This window comes from Athene cunicularia (assembly GCF_003259725.1).
Source record: "Athene cunicularia isolate RWA chromosome 17 unlocalized genomic scaffold, athCun1 chr17_part1, whole genome shotgun sequence".
Taxonomy (NCBI): Eukaryota; Metazoa; Chordata; class Aves; order Strigiformes; family Strigidae; genus Athene; species Athene cunicularia.
In genome coordinates this window covers 10,466,428-10,480,715 of record NW_020799122.1, presented here as the reverse complement: position 1 = coordinate 10,480,715, position 14,288 = coordinate 10,466,428, and the positions used below count along the sequence as shown (strand labels likewise).

Sequence of the window (14,288 nt, the reverse complement as noted above, 5' to 3'; positions counted from 1 at the left end):
AGAGTAGGAGGAGACGGCAAGATAGTGACATGCACACTAGTGATTTAACATGAAATACTCTGATTGCAAAGAGTCTCTAGAGGTTTGTGCCTCATTGATGAATATCACGCATGAAGAGTAGCTCCTTGTGCTACCTACATTTTGTCTTCAAGGTATGTTGATTTGAAACCTGAGTCACAGGAAATATGCTGAGTTACAGCACATTTCCACAAAAAAAAAAAACCCAACAACCTAATCCCAAGCATATTTATCTGCAAGTGTGTCAAATGCAGAGTAGTTCAGACAATACAGGCTCAGAAGATTAACAGACCCTAATCCTACCTCTGTGCATTAATATACAGCAGATGATACACACATACACATCTATAGAGACTGACATACATACACAAAAGGCAATCTTCCCCATCAAAACATACCTGAGCCATTTACTTTTTGGAAACATAATAGGCATTAACTCACCTAGAAGACCAAACTGGACCCGCCTGCTTCTTCGGCTTGGCTATCTGCTTCTGGTACTCCATCCAGCCACTCACCAGCTCGTGAAGGATCATCATGTAGAGAAGGAAAATAAGAATCCTGGGATCCATTCGTGGCACTTCGGTGTCTGCTTCATTGGGTACAGGTGACATTTGAATGAGAGCAATGAGAGGTCAGCTGGAGGGGTGCAGCTCCTGCAGACAGGGCTCTCGGGAACAAGGGGAGCTGGAGGGATGAAGAGGGCACTGCTGAAGAGGAGCCTTGCAGGCTGGGTTTTGTGCAGAGTGAATTAATGCTGTAAAAATCTCCCGGGAGGATGAGAGGCTGGTGCCTATTGCATGAAGCAGCATAAACACAGCTGCAGAGGCTACCGACAGTTCCTTTTTTGAATCATTTGACAAAGAACTTGCTGCCTGTGACTAGTCACCAAGCTGTTTGGAAAACAGCTGCTGTATTAATAGCTGCTGGCTCTGGCAATAACTCATGTTGGCTTTTTTAACTTATGTAGTATTAAGGATGAATTGGTAAAATTTTTAACAAAAATTGTGTGTTAAAGTAACTTTTTTAAGACTCAAGAAGTTTTTCAGACCTAGGTGATATTTTCTGGGGTATTGAGGATGGTAAAAGAACAGAGGCAGGGCAGAGGCAGTCTGCAGTAAGTTGAGATTTTAAAAGGAGCGATAGTCAATCAATCTGAAATGTTCAGCAACAGGCGGATTTTTTTAAAGTGATTTTGTGTTTATAAGATGGAGCACCTAACACAAACCTAGGATTAAGTTGTAATGAGTTATCTTGCCACTCTTAGCCAAGTAATTTCTCTCTTTGATTTTGTGTAAAAAGTTGCTCTCCCCCAAAACAAAGGAGTCACGTTGCTTTTACTCACTGAAAATTGCGTATGTATAAAATATCAGTGTTGTCTTTAGTCTAAAATCCCTCACTATGTATGACTTGTGCCATACATCAGAATCCATCTCCTGCAGCCTGGCAACTGTCTCTGTTGCTATAGCAACAGCTCCACTATCCTTTCATGGAGAACCTTAAGTATTCCCATTTTCGTAGCTGCTAGAACACCTCCCGTCCTTGCTTGCTTCATTCACTTGATCACTCCTGTCCATGAGATCTTCTCCTCCCGATTTAGAGAGTTACTCAGCACTTCTGGACTTATAAATGAAAGAGCATTCGTTAGCTGAAGGAAATTCATTCAGGACTTTGAGGTGCACATTTGACTGGGACGTGATACTGCTGTTGTGTTTAATATACACACACAGAGTGTAATTAGCATCCCCTAATGTGTATGAAATTTGTACTTAATAGAAAACTCAAAATCCCTGGCTTCTGCATGCTTATCTGTGGTTATATGCCAAAGTGTGAAAGTTTCTGAGAAACATCTAACCTCAGGTGTTAAACCCGCAGGTAATGTAACCTGAGTTAGCTGAGAAGAATCTTCCTCATTGTTAAGTTTGTTGTGAGATTGTGTATTACGTGGCTGTCACGCCTGTCCTTGAAGAATTACAGTGACCAGTGTATTGAACCCTGCCCCATGTTAGAGAGCGAGCCCAGCAATCCATATCTTTATGTAGGAGCTGTGGAGTTGGAGATCACAAGGGTGACTGTATCTGCCCCTCATCTGGGCCTCCTTTTCTGCACTGAATTGGCACAGCTCCATTGAGCAAAGGTAGGTTGTTCAATCTGTCTTCTTGCTTCTAGATGATCCAGGTAATTAAATAGTTGTTCAGGGCTTATTCTTTCACTTATGGGAAGATTTCACAGGAATAATAGAAATTTTATGTAAGATGGTCTTAAAAAAACAAGACACTGATAAGGCTTGATTTAAATTATTTAAAAAGAGCTTTTTTAAAAAAATTTTATTTTATTTATACAAGTGTCTAAATAAGACTGGGCTATGCTTTTTCCTGCTAGAAATACCTGGGTTGTGTATTGCATTGTGTCCTGGGGTTCTCAATGGGGGAAGGAAGGGTGAGGCCAGGGGGATCTGGTGTCAAAACCAGAACTCAGTTGAGCGATATCCTACACTGCTAAACAGAAAGAGATGGAGAGGCTAGAGAGGAGCTCTGGTGTGTAAAAGACTGGAAACTGTGGCATCAGGGGTTTCCTGCACATCAGGTCCCCCACCAGAGCTTTACCACTGGGAAAACAGCAGCTGAAGATTTAGGTAAGGAATAATAACAAGGAGAACAAAATAAGAGTGTGAGAAAAGCGAGCAGAAGAGGAGATTTCTCAGCTGTAAAATACTCTGTAAGACTCCCAATCAACATTGGCTCAGTGCAGCCCAAAATCCTGAGACACTGGGAAGAGACAGCTCGGAGATTCCCTTGTCATTGACTGAGGTTTTTAATTTATTCTTTGCAGCCAGACAGTGCTCCCGTTGCCGACTTGCGGGCACAGCAGCCAACTCTCCCCCCCCACCGCCAATCAAAGGGGCGCTGCCGAAGCGGGGCTGCTCCTGCGATAAAAGTGTAGGAAGCTCATGGCTGCAGAGTAATGCGGACAAAGCACAAGTGAGAGGGAGACAAAAGGGACGTGGAGTCCCAGAAGATGTGATCCACTCTGTTAAAGGAACTGTCGGTAGCCTCTGCAGCTGTGTTTATGCTGCTTCATGCAATAGGCACCAGCCTCTCATCCTCCCGGGAGATTTTTACAGCATTAATTCACTCTGCACAAAACCCAGCCTGCAAGGCTCCTCTTCAGCAGTGCCCTCTTCATCCCTCCAGCTCCCCTTGTTCCCGAGAGCCCTGTCTGCAGGAGCTGCACCCCTCCAGCTGACCTCTCATTGCTCTCATTCAAATGTCACCTGTACCCAATGAAGCAGACACCGAAGTGCCACGAATGGATCCCAGGATTCTTATTTTCCTTCTCTACATGATGATCCTTCACGAGCTGGTGAGTGGCTGGATGGAGTACCAGAAGCAGATAGCCAAGCCGAAGAAGCAGGCGGGTCCAGTTTGGTCTTCTAGGTGAGTTAATGCCTATTATGTTTCCAAAAAGTAAATGGCTCAGGTATGTTTTGATGGGGAAGATTGCCTTTTGTGTATGTATGTCAGTCTCTATAGATGTGTATGTGTGTATCATCTGCTGTATATTAATGCACAGAGGTAGGATTAGGGTCTGTTAATCTTCTGAGCCTGTATTGTCTGAACTACTCTGCATTTGACACACTTGCAGATAAATATGCTTGGGATTAGGTTGTTGGGTTTTTTTTTTTTGTGGAAATGTGCTGTAACTCAGCATATTTCCTGTGACTCGGGTTTCAAATCAACATACCTGGAAGACAAAATGTAGGTAGCACAAGGAGCTACTCTTCATGCGTGATATTCATCAATGAGGCACAAACCTCTAGAGACTCTTTGCAATCAGAGTATTTCATGTTAAATCACTAGTGTGCATGTCACTATCTTGCCGTCTCCTCCTACTCTCTGGGCTGTGCCCACTACACTAATCCCTTATTTTCTGCCCAACAACAAAAACGAGCTGAAGCAATAGACACATAAAAGAAAAATGCTGCATGTCCTTAAAATTCAGATATGTTTCTGTAAATGTTGTTTACATGTTGTTCACTTGTAATAGCGCTTGGGGTAATGGTGATCTCAATATTTTTGAGATCTTATGATGAAAGATATCTTGACAGCTATCCATTGGCTGCGTGATTAGCGACTCACACCCTGGGACCGAAAATTAACCTCCTTCCAGATCTCAGGCAATGGCACACCAACACCCTGTAGCTTTGGACCTAAAAAGATGCATGTGACCCAGTTTGCTCTAGGTCTGACAGCTGCAGTACGAGTGCGCAGAGCTCACAGCTCGCTCCTTACCCTAATCCTCTGACGTGTGGTAATCCCAGCTGCAATCCCAGCCCCGCTGTGCTGGGTGCTGCACACACCCCATACCCCAAAAAGCCGTCTGCATAGATGAGACCACCAAACGAGAGCCGTGGTGTGAGGATGCACCCGTGGCTTGCTGAAAATCAGTAGCCAGCAGATACCAGTCTCTTCGTCTGCAGTTCAGGGATAAATTCACTGGCTGAATTTCCAGACCAGCAAAGCTGAACTGCACCTTGTGCTGTCTAGTTGTACAAGTAAAATGATTAGCACTGGGAACGCAGCCATGGGTGGAGACAGCTCCAGTGCAGAAATAGCTTGAAAGCGATAGGGCTGGCTGGATTGTAATTGAGGTCAGAGGCAGATTTCCTCTCTGTCTTCAAGGAGGAGTGCAGGGAGGCATTGGACGATAACTGAGGTCTGAGGTACCCTAATGCTAGAAATAGGATGCAGTGCAGAAAAGCTAATGGAATCATTTTGTTTACTAATGGCCACCAAACAACTTGCATCAAGCAGCCAGGATGATGTCATAGGACTAATTTTTTTTTTTTTTTTTTAAGAGAACCTAAGGGAATTAGGTAACCCATCAAAACCAAAAAGCTCTAGGGGTTTCCATCTAACCCAGACTCGTCTGGGGAGGTGGGACCAAGCTGGATGATTTGTGCAGGGTCCTGCACCCTGGGGGCATCCTAGCCATCTCCATCAGAGCTGGAGGTGCAGCCCACCCTGCCCGCTGTCACAGGAGGCCGTGCCCAGCCTGTCCCTGCCCTGATACCTGCTCCTGCTGCTCCTCCAGCTGACTCCAGCCAGTTTGGGAAAGCAGAGCTACCGGGTCTGTATGTATCACAGGAATTGTTCACAGATTGCACCATAAACAGGGGAAACTGTCACCTGGAGAATGGGAAAATTACAGGATTAATTGGGATCCTCTTAGTGGATTGTCCTGCCTGGACACCCTGATTCTGATTTAAACTGCAACAGGGGAGGTTCAGACTGGACATTAGGAAAAAATTTTTCACAGAAAGAGTGGTCAGAGAGTGGAACAGGCTGCCCAGGGAGAGGGTGGAGTCACCATCCCTGGGTGTGTTTAAGGGTTGTTTAGATGAGATGTTGGGGGATGTGGGGTAGGGGAGAACTTTGTAGAGTCGGGCTGAGGGTTGAACTCAATGATTTTCCAACCTGAATGATTCTGTGAGGTAGCCTGGGCTCGTACACCCCTGCTGCAATGTTATGCTGAAGTGAGTGATGAGCCCTCAAGACCAGTTTTCCCAGTGCTCAGAGAGCACAGCTGTAGCCAGGTGTTCACCTCATCATAGCCTTGGGCTTAGACAATGCTCAGAAATGTTTGTGACATATGTCACTGGTTCTCCAAAGAGTTGAAGCCATGGCTCAGCAGTACAAGCTCAAGCTTCCTCGTGCCTTGCACCAGGTCAGGAGCACCATGGCACAAAGCCAGCTCAGAAGTGAGGTTCACACCAGTTGGTTTAATGCTGGACCAGGTACCATCTGTTCGTGGCAAACTGGCCTGAGAATCACCTGTCCTGTCACAGCTGATACAGCACCAGAATGAGAACATAAAGAAAACCGCAATATTGGCTTTGATTTAATCGACAGCAAGTGACTGTACACCCACATCCACACGGATCTGGGGCACCCAGCTGAGCCCAGCCCTGGTGTCAGTGGCAGTGGAGTGTGATGGCTGCTCCCACTCTGCACACAGCCATCGAACCACCTCTCACTGCTGGGTGCATCCCCAGCTGGGAGGAATGAGGGCAAGGGCCTGGAGCAATCTGAGATCCCAGGATTATTTGCTTTAATTAATGGATTTGCAGACATTGCCCAGGAAGGCACCCAAAACCTTCCTGTAAGAGCTTAAACCAGAGAAAACAAGGCAGACCTCCTTGGAAGAGATGGGTATAAGGCCACCTTGCTTCCCAGCATGGCCTGGAACTGGGCCTATGCTGTAGAGGTGAAGCTTCATCTCCTGCCACAGGGCCTGAGCTGCCACCTCCCCAGCCTGTTTGATAAGAGTAATTAACTTGAAAACCAATTAGGAAATTAAGTTATAAAGCAGCCAGCTAATTAGGACATGAGAGAACTGTCTCTTGACTGTAGCCTCAGCACAGGCAGGGATTTCAGGGCTCTTCCTCCTTTTGTGGATGTTGAATAGTAACAAGCTGTGTTGTAAAGCAGCTTTTTCTCACATTCGCAGCTTTTCCCCAGCTCTGTCTTCCTCCGCTCCTGGAGTGGCTGGCGGCTCCCCCACTCCCTGCCTCCATTCATCAGCCACTTCTGGCATCCCACGTCACTTCTGCTCTCCACCAGCCTTTCCTCACTGTCCCCCTCCACCACTTACGGGCACGGGAGGAAATGATATCTAAATGACTTTTATTGACAAAACCACTGGAGATCACAGGAGGAACGTCTGAGCAGGATCTAGAAAGAGGAGAGATCTCTAATTGCCAGCCACAGAGATCCCCATTGCACCATCCTTTTTGCAGGGATGGGGAGGGGTCACACTTCAACCCATACGAATTTCTCTGCAAATTCCTCCAATCTGCTGTGTTGTGCCCCATATCACCCTCTGCACTGGCAGGATAATGTTCACGTTCATCATGCCAGTCCTTTGCAATCTTTAGAAAAGCTAGATAAAAAAATGGGTAGTGAAGGTGTTAGCCATGAGGAAGGAAAGAAAAACCTGGGACTCAGTGCCTTGGGAGAGTAGAAATGCCCAGGGCAAGTGGGCTTGGGCATTAAGTCACTGCAGAAGAGCCCTAGGTGAACACAGCCCCGCTAGTCCTTCAGCTGAGCCAGCTCTGCTAACTGTTCTGGGCATCCCTGCACATGGTGTGGTTGATCATGGTGTGGTTGGTTCATGGCATGGTTGGTTGGTTTGCGCCCTGGATAACTCCTGAGAGAATGTAGGCTGTAATAGGGTGGCAGAAGCCCAGAGAAGTGCTAGGTGTGCATGATGTTGGGTTTGGTGGTTTTAAGGAAAATTGCTTAGAAGTGTTTGAAGTGGAAGTTTTGAAGAGCTAAGGGGTTTGCTTTCAGTTACCCATCTGGCCAGAGGGGACAGTCCTTGGGGCTCTGACAGGCCGTCAGGTCCTGAGCTGACAGGAGAACTTGCCTCCACCAGAGCACCCAGAAGTCATGACACTTTGGAAATGTTGGCTCTGGGTTAAGTCTCATACACTGGGAGTGAGTAGTTTAGTGTTTCCAAGACCTTCAGTAGTTGGGACAGGGAGGGTTCCCACTGCCACTTCGGGTGCTCACCCCTGGGTCTCTGCAGTCCAGGCACCTTGAGCATCAGGAGCTGCAGTGGGATCTAGCACTAGCCCTTCTCTTGACAGCAGCAGTGGTGAATCACATTCTGCTGACCAAAATTCCCTGTCCTTTTAGGAGCCTTCACTAGTGCCCCGGCTCTGACCCACACCAGTAACAATATCTCACTTTGTTCCTCACTAGCAACACCACCAGATCAAACCACTCCAGCTTCTCCAGGCCTCTGGTCCATTCTGTGCGCAGGGAGAGGTACAGGGACTGGAGGAAACCAGGGCGGATCATCCGGAAAGCGTGAGGATGCATCTGCTGAGGAGTGTGGGGAGAGATTACTGAGCCAGAGGCAGCTGTCCCCCACAAGGTCTGTGCCGACTTACCACCTCTCAGCAGTGTGAGGGCATCCTCCAGGCACCATGATCTGCAACCTGCAGCTCTCTCTGTTGCACCGAGCCTGGCATGACTGAGAAGGAACGAGCTCCTTCCTTCTGGGAACTGCCCCCTGTGTGGTGAGGAGCCGAGGTGGTGGAGACACCTCAGCCAGCAACGGAATCGCCAAAGGTGGGACGAGGCTTTTTCCACCCAACACAGTGAAGTGACTTTTCTTTCTTCTTCCTAAAGGGTCTAGTAGATGGAGAGCAGGTTTCTTGGGGGAAGAACGAAATTTGCTCCTGCATGGGCAACCCTGGGAAGCCTCCAAGTGGTTTCAGTCTCCTCTCATTCCACCCCAGGACTGTGTGACCAGCAAGCAGCATTTCCTAAAGTGACTGGAAAGTCTTTGGCATCCAGTTTGTCACCATTCCAGGAGAACTTGCCTCCACCAGGGCACCCAGAAGTCATGAGACTTTGGAAATGTTGGCTCTGGGTTAAGTCTCATACACTGGGAGTCTGTAAATATTGTTCAGCTTTTCTTCACCCTTAATAAATGAGTTACTCCAGGGTGGAAGGGGAAGGGAACCAGTGACTCAGAATTATGCCTCCAAATGCAATTTACTGCAATGACCCTGTAATTAGATTTCTTTGGAGCATTCCCAGCAGTTGAGCCAAATGTAAGAGTGACTTTCTAATGAGCAGATAGATGGGGAAGGAATACAATATTGCTCTTTTACTAGAGTCTGCAGTTTAGGCTTAAAATTAGATTTTTTTAGAGGCAAAAGTCAGTTGTCACATTCTGCCACCCCACGTAGCAGTTGTATGCAGGATGGGAGTCGCTGAGCGCTGGAGGGATTCTGACACTGAGCTCCTAACAACAAATGTCCATGGCCAAACTGCCTGCCTTATTTGCTGAACATAATGTTTGGCTCAAACGCAGCCTGTTTTTCTCATTGCCAACCATTTATAAACCTGACTCAGGCTCACAGATGCATTATCCAGAAGTAGATAGGGAAGGGAGTCGGAATAGATTATGCATTCATTATCCAGAAGTAACCACCAGATACATTTGCACATTTGTCTGCTGCTCAGTTGTTTGCAAAATGTTCCTGTCAGTTGACACTGTGTTTGTTCAGTCACCCACAGCAGCAGTCACCTGGCCCAAGGTAGAGCTCTGCACCTGAGCTGGGCATCCAGATCCCTGTGCGGCACAGAGGGGCACGTGGGGGGAAGTGATTCATCTCCTCTGAAGTTAAACGTCAGAAGAAAGCTGACTGAACCGTGCACTTGGAGTGCCTGATCCTCCACCCTAGGCAGGCTGGATAAGTAACTTGGATGTAGACCTCTACTGTTAGGTGAGATGACATTTTTTTGCCTTGGGAGATGAAGTTCACACCTTGTGTTCAGATATTTTTGTAAAAGGAGATAAAAGTTACCACTTTCTGCACATTTCAGAGTATAAACTGCAAAGATGTGCCTCAGCTCTGTGACACTGTGGCTATTTCCCAAGGTGCCCACTGCCTATCCCAACACTTGCAGATACATCCATGAGAAACAAGAGCTACAAATGGAGAAGGTGTCAGGAGGAAAAATCTTCAGGAAGTGTTTCTGGGTGTTTCTTTGCTTTCCTAGAGTTGAGCCTGCCCTGGTCTTACGGTGCATGTGTAGCTGCGTCTCCCTGCTCTTCTGCTACACTGTGTGAATTTTCTGGGAGCACTTGCTATGCAAAAAGTGTTTAGATTAATTATTGAAGTGGTGCAGGATAGGACTGGGCTCCCAGCCTCCACAGGACAGACGGACCTGAAAGGGGCAGGCAGATGTCCTGACTGCTGCACCCTAAGGAAAGGTGAAGGGACAGGAATGCCTTGCTCTGATGATCACATGCTGGATTTATCATTGTAAATATGTCATGTTTACCTCCAATAAACTCTTTTACATATATGGTGTTTAGATTGTCTCTGTTCTCATTCAGGCCTTGCATCTCTCTATGGGTTTTGGCTTTCCCAGCCTGGGAGCCAGCAAGGGCAGTGGCTGGCAGAGGGACGGTCTGAGGGGGTGAGCCACTGTGGCTGAATTTATAGCACAAATGTTTGTTCTCTCATCCTTTATGCAGAGGAACATGTGACTGCAAACAAGAGTCTTGTTTTGGATGATTGTAGGCTTTGCTTTGGTTTGGCTTTTTTTTGCAAATATTCAAGTTACTTCACAGCTTTGTTGGAGAAAATCTTGCTCAAGAAACACACCTCACAGTGGGAGGCAGTGATGGCAGTGAGCTCGGGATCCATCAGTCTTTGGTGGCGTGGCCCCCCGAGAGCTGAGGGAGCAACACAACCCGGCGGCTCGAGTCCAGACCCCCACGGGGCTCATTGGTATTTGCACAATTAACTGGGTTGACTGATGGTCCAGGCAGACAAGGGCAGCCAACTTGAGTCTGAGGTAACTTAAGTCCCCTGGGGGGTTTGCGTCTGATTCTGCACTCACACCCCGCTGTTCCCCTGGAGCACCCTTGGACACACATTTACCCCCCATACAGGGGAGGTGGGTGACTCCTCAGCAAGGAAGGGCTGTGCTGTGACCACACAATACACGCAAAATAACTCCACACAGGAACTCCTGAGAAGACATGCCGTGCACTGCCACATCTCTAAACCAGCTCAGCTGCTGCACTGAGCTGTGCTCTTTAGTATAAAAAAAGACAGTCTGACCTTGCCCTGGTGCAGCTTGAGGCCGTTCCCTCTTGTCCTGCCACTGGTTCCTTGGCTCAAGAGACTCATGCCCCCCCTCTCTGCACCCTCCTTTCAGGGAGTTGTAGAGGGCCATAAGGTCTCCCCTCAGCCTCGTCTAAACAGACTAAACAACCCCAGTTCCCTCATCCTTTCCTCCTACGACATGCCTGTCCAGGCCCTGTCGTACAGAAAAGAATACAGCATTTACTGTAAGCCCCGGTGCAGCCCCTGCCCCAGGCCACGCTTCTCCTTGGGTGCTGCGATGGGGGAAGTCACCCTGTGTGGCTTCAGACCGCCTTAGATGACAGCCCGGGGCGGGAGGCTGCGGGGGCTGTTGGTGCTGCTCTAAATAGAGTCTGTGAGCTGTAGGCTGTACACTAATCCACACTTTTCTAAGAAAACTTCCCTTTTGGCTTGAAATAGTTTAGAGGAGTTTCCAACCCTTCCACAGTGAGCAAGCAGAAGTCCAGCTCACCCCAGTGCTGGCTGCTAGCAGGAGCATTCAGGGAGGTTTTAAAGCACCAAGTCTTGACCATCCATGGAATAACTTTCCTGCAGGGACTGTTTCCATCTGGTCCCAAAATGTTCATTGGGATGGAGCATCAGGGTTTCACCCTCTGGGCTTTTAATCTCGGTGATGGATGTTGTCCTGCCTTACAAAGTGAAGGGTTTGTACAAGTTAGAGCTGGTGGCAGTGAGTTTCATGAGTTGGGCTTGGACCAGAAGACTGCTGGAGTCAACACGCCAGACATCATCTTCTGAATATCTTAGCAAAGCCCTCTAGAGCTTTTTTTTGCTTGGCAAGGAAGCAGGGAGACAGTTTCAGAATTCACATTTTCTGACCTACAGTATGATGCTTGCTTGGAATATTTGGTATGACTCAGGGCGTGCTTCCCCATCCAGATCTTATGATTCCACTGAATCTGCAGCTTTTACCAAGCCAAAAGAGTAGACAGCACCCCAAATCTGCCAGATTTAAATGCTATAGCTGAGGACTTAGGCTGGGTCAAACCAAAGAGCTGAAGCCCTCCCTTTGGTGTCAGATTCTGCTTTTGAGGTTACAGCTACTCACATTTATTAGTGTCTGTGGCACTTGGAAACCCCAGCTGGTTGTCCAGCTCACCCCATGTGGCCCTGCCACTGTGGTCACTGACCTGATGGCACTCCAGCAGTCTGGGGGAGCAGTGTCACCTCAACCCCGCTGCGCTCTGCACTCCTCGATGCTTTCTGCTGCAGCTGGACCCTGCTCCCTGGTGCTCAGTGGGATCAGCCTACGTGCTGCTCATCAGAGCAACCGCTTCACCTGCATCTTTGACACGCAAGGATTGTGCTCCACTTAGCAGCATGTCCTAGACCTTCCCCTGGTGAGAGCAACCCCAGAGCCTCCAGCTTTTGGAGGATTTTGAGCAAAACCAAGCTGTTCTTATAAATCAACTGCTGCTTTTCCTGCCTGTAGTTCTCCAAGCTGCTACAGTTTCATTACTGAGCTCTCCTCTCCACCATACAGTTGGGGGGTCACCAGAGCCTAGTCCTGCCCATCAGTTCTTCTCTTGGCAAATCTGAGGGAGTTTGGATTCTTCTGCTGCTCTGCCACTCGCTGCACCACAGTCTGAGTCTTGTGGGAGGATGGGGTAAGTCTCTTCTGTAGCTGCATACGGTGTTTTATTCATATTCTGTTTTAACAGGAATCAGTTTCTAGAGGCAAAACTCTCCATGGGTGTAATCCCATGCAATGCTGTTGAGGTTTCATAAGGGCTGAAACAGGTGAGGGGCTTTTTTTTTTTTTTTTACATAATGAACAAGCAAAATCCCTGTAGTGTGCAGAGACACAGAACTGGATGCTGGTCCTGATTCCTTCCTTTATATCCTGATTAATTCTACTGTTTTCCTGGTGTGAGTCACCTTCAAGTTAAGTGAAAATTAACTCTTTTTTCTTGCTTTTCCTTGTTATATTAAAGCAGATTTCAAATTTCTGAGTAATTCTTAGGTGTTTTCTTATTACTGCTCAAAATTTCTCCTCTCACTCAGAGTACAGGTAGTCTGCCTCTTTCATTAAGAAATTATTGCATATATTAAAACTTGCTTTCTACAGAGTGGATATCAAATCCAGGCCACAGCTAGTGTAGGGGGAAATAAAGCCCATGACCTTGTGGATTTTTGTTACCCTGAGAGCTGAGCTGGTTGTTGCTGTCACAGCAGTTCAGCTTTGGGTAGAAAAGAAAGGACACACTTGTCAGCATGGCTGCTCTCTGCAACAGGGTAGGATTTCTGTAGGTTTGTGGGTGATGATGCCAGAAGGCAGCAACAAAACATTATTAAGTCTTTAATTTGGAAAGGTTCACTTTTTGGGAAGTGTAGTGAAAGACAGAGGAACCAAATGGTTAATGGCTGCAGTAGGGGTAGACCTCTCTGTATTAATAGAAGCCACTGTCTGTAGCTGATGGCTTAGCAAATAATAATTAACATTCCCCTGACCCCTGAGTTAGACTCCCAGTTTGACCAAAATGGGAGTTAAAGGTTAGATTAAGGAAAAGACACTCTGTTTCATCTGGGCTTGGGGAAGCCCTGGTGAGCACCAACTGGTTCTTGACCCCTCCTGAGCTGTTCAAGCCATGTTCCTTCATCATCCACCACATGCATCCACCCCAGAGCACACAGGAGGGTGCAGTCTAACTGCAAATTTCTCTGGCTGACCAAAGCCAGAAGACACCAAAGGTGCCTCTGTCTAAAAATGCATCAGCTGTGAAAATGCCTTCAAGCCTGTTTTCTCCTCAGAGTCTGTCCCACATCCCTCAGGATGTGGTACAGAGCTCCAAGTTGCAACTGCAGCAGGGCAGGCTGAGAGCATCTTCCTGAAATGGGTCATTACATGGAGCCATTATCCCAAAATGGCCCTGGGCATTCTGGGGAAAGGCTGGTGTCCTGGTTCAGCTAGGATAGGGTTAAGTTACCCCAGCAGAGAGGGGGAAGGGATCTCCAGGAGGGTTATTCATACCATGCTGACATCAGGTCCAAGCGTGGGAGTGCGGCAACTTTTTCCTTTGTGGCTTTGGTGGCAGGGAGCATTGTGAGAGAGCTGTCTGTAACCACTGCGGTATTTCTCTGTATATCTTTTGTCTTGTTCACTGTTATTACTGTTTATTGTTGTTATCATTGCTACTGTTGTTGTTCAGATTGCTTATCACACTCTTGTATCAAATTTCTTCTTCTTTTAACACGGGGTTTGTGCCTCACTGCCAGCCTGACCGGCTGGGGGTGAAGGAGGGGCAACGGCAATGTGGTCTCCGGTCCCGGCAGGGCTTAAACCAACACAGTCTTTTTCGTGCCCAACGTGAGGCACAAGAGGGCTGAAAGAAGAATCAAAAAGGGACAGACCCTGACCAGAGTGTGTTAGAGCAATCTGTTGGGTGTAATTTTTCTGTTTGTATTTGTATTTGATAAGAAAATGTTTGCAATGCTGGCCCACTTGCTTGTGTGGTGGGGCTGGATTAATCCTTATATCCAGTGTATGATCCCAGAGCTGGTGTTTGTTATTGGTGGAAAATGTATAAAGGGTCTTACGTAGTTTTACGGGCGATTGAATGCTTATGCTGCTTTT

General features: G+C 47.4%; 1 long non-coding RNA gene across 3 annotated transcripts; it reads left to right on the top strand.

Moving 5' to 3' along the window:
- Positions 1 to 857: 857 nt before the first annotated feature.
- Positions 858 to 9,541, top strand: LOC113486358. Of its 3 annotated transcripts, none has more exons than XR_003399578.1 (3): positions 858 to 1,930; positions 2,058 to 3,452; positions 7,782 to 9,541. It is a non-coding gene; the product is annotated as an uncharacterized LOC113486358 (long non-coding RNA). The 3 variants fall into 3 exon arrangements; XR_003399579.1 differs by having other exon boundaries at positions 858 to 2,152; positions 2,848 to 3,452; XR_003399577.1 differs by having other exon boundaries at positions 858 to 3,452.
- Positions 9,542 to 14,288: the final 4,747 nt, after the last annotated feature.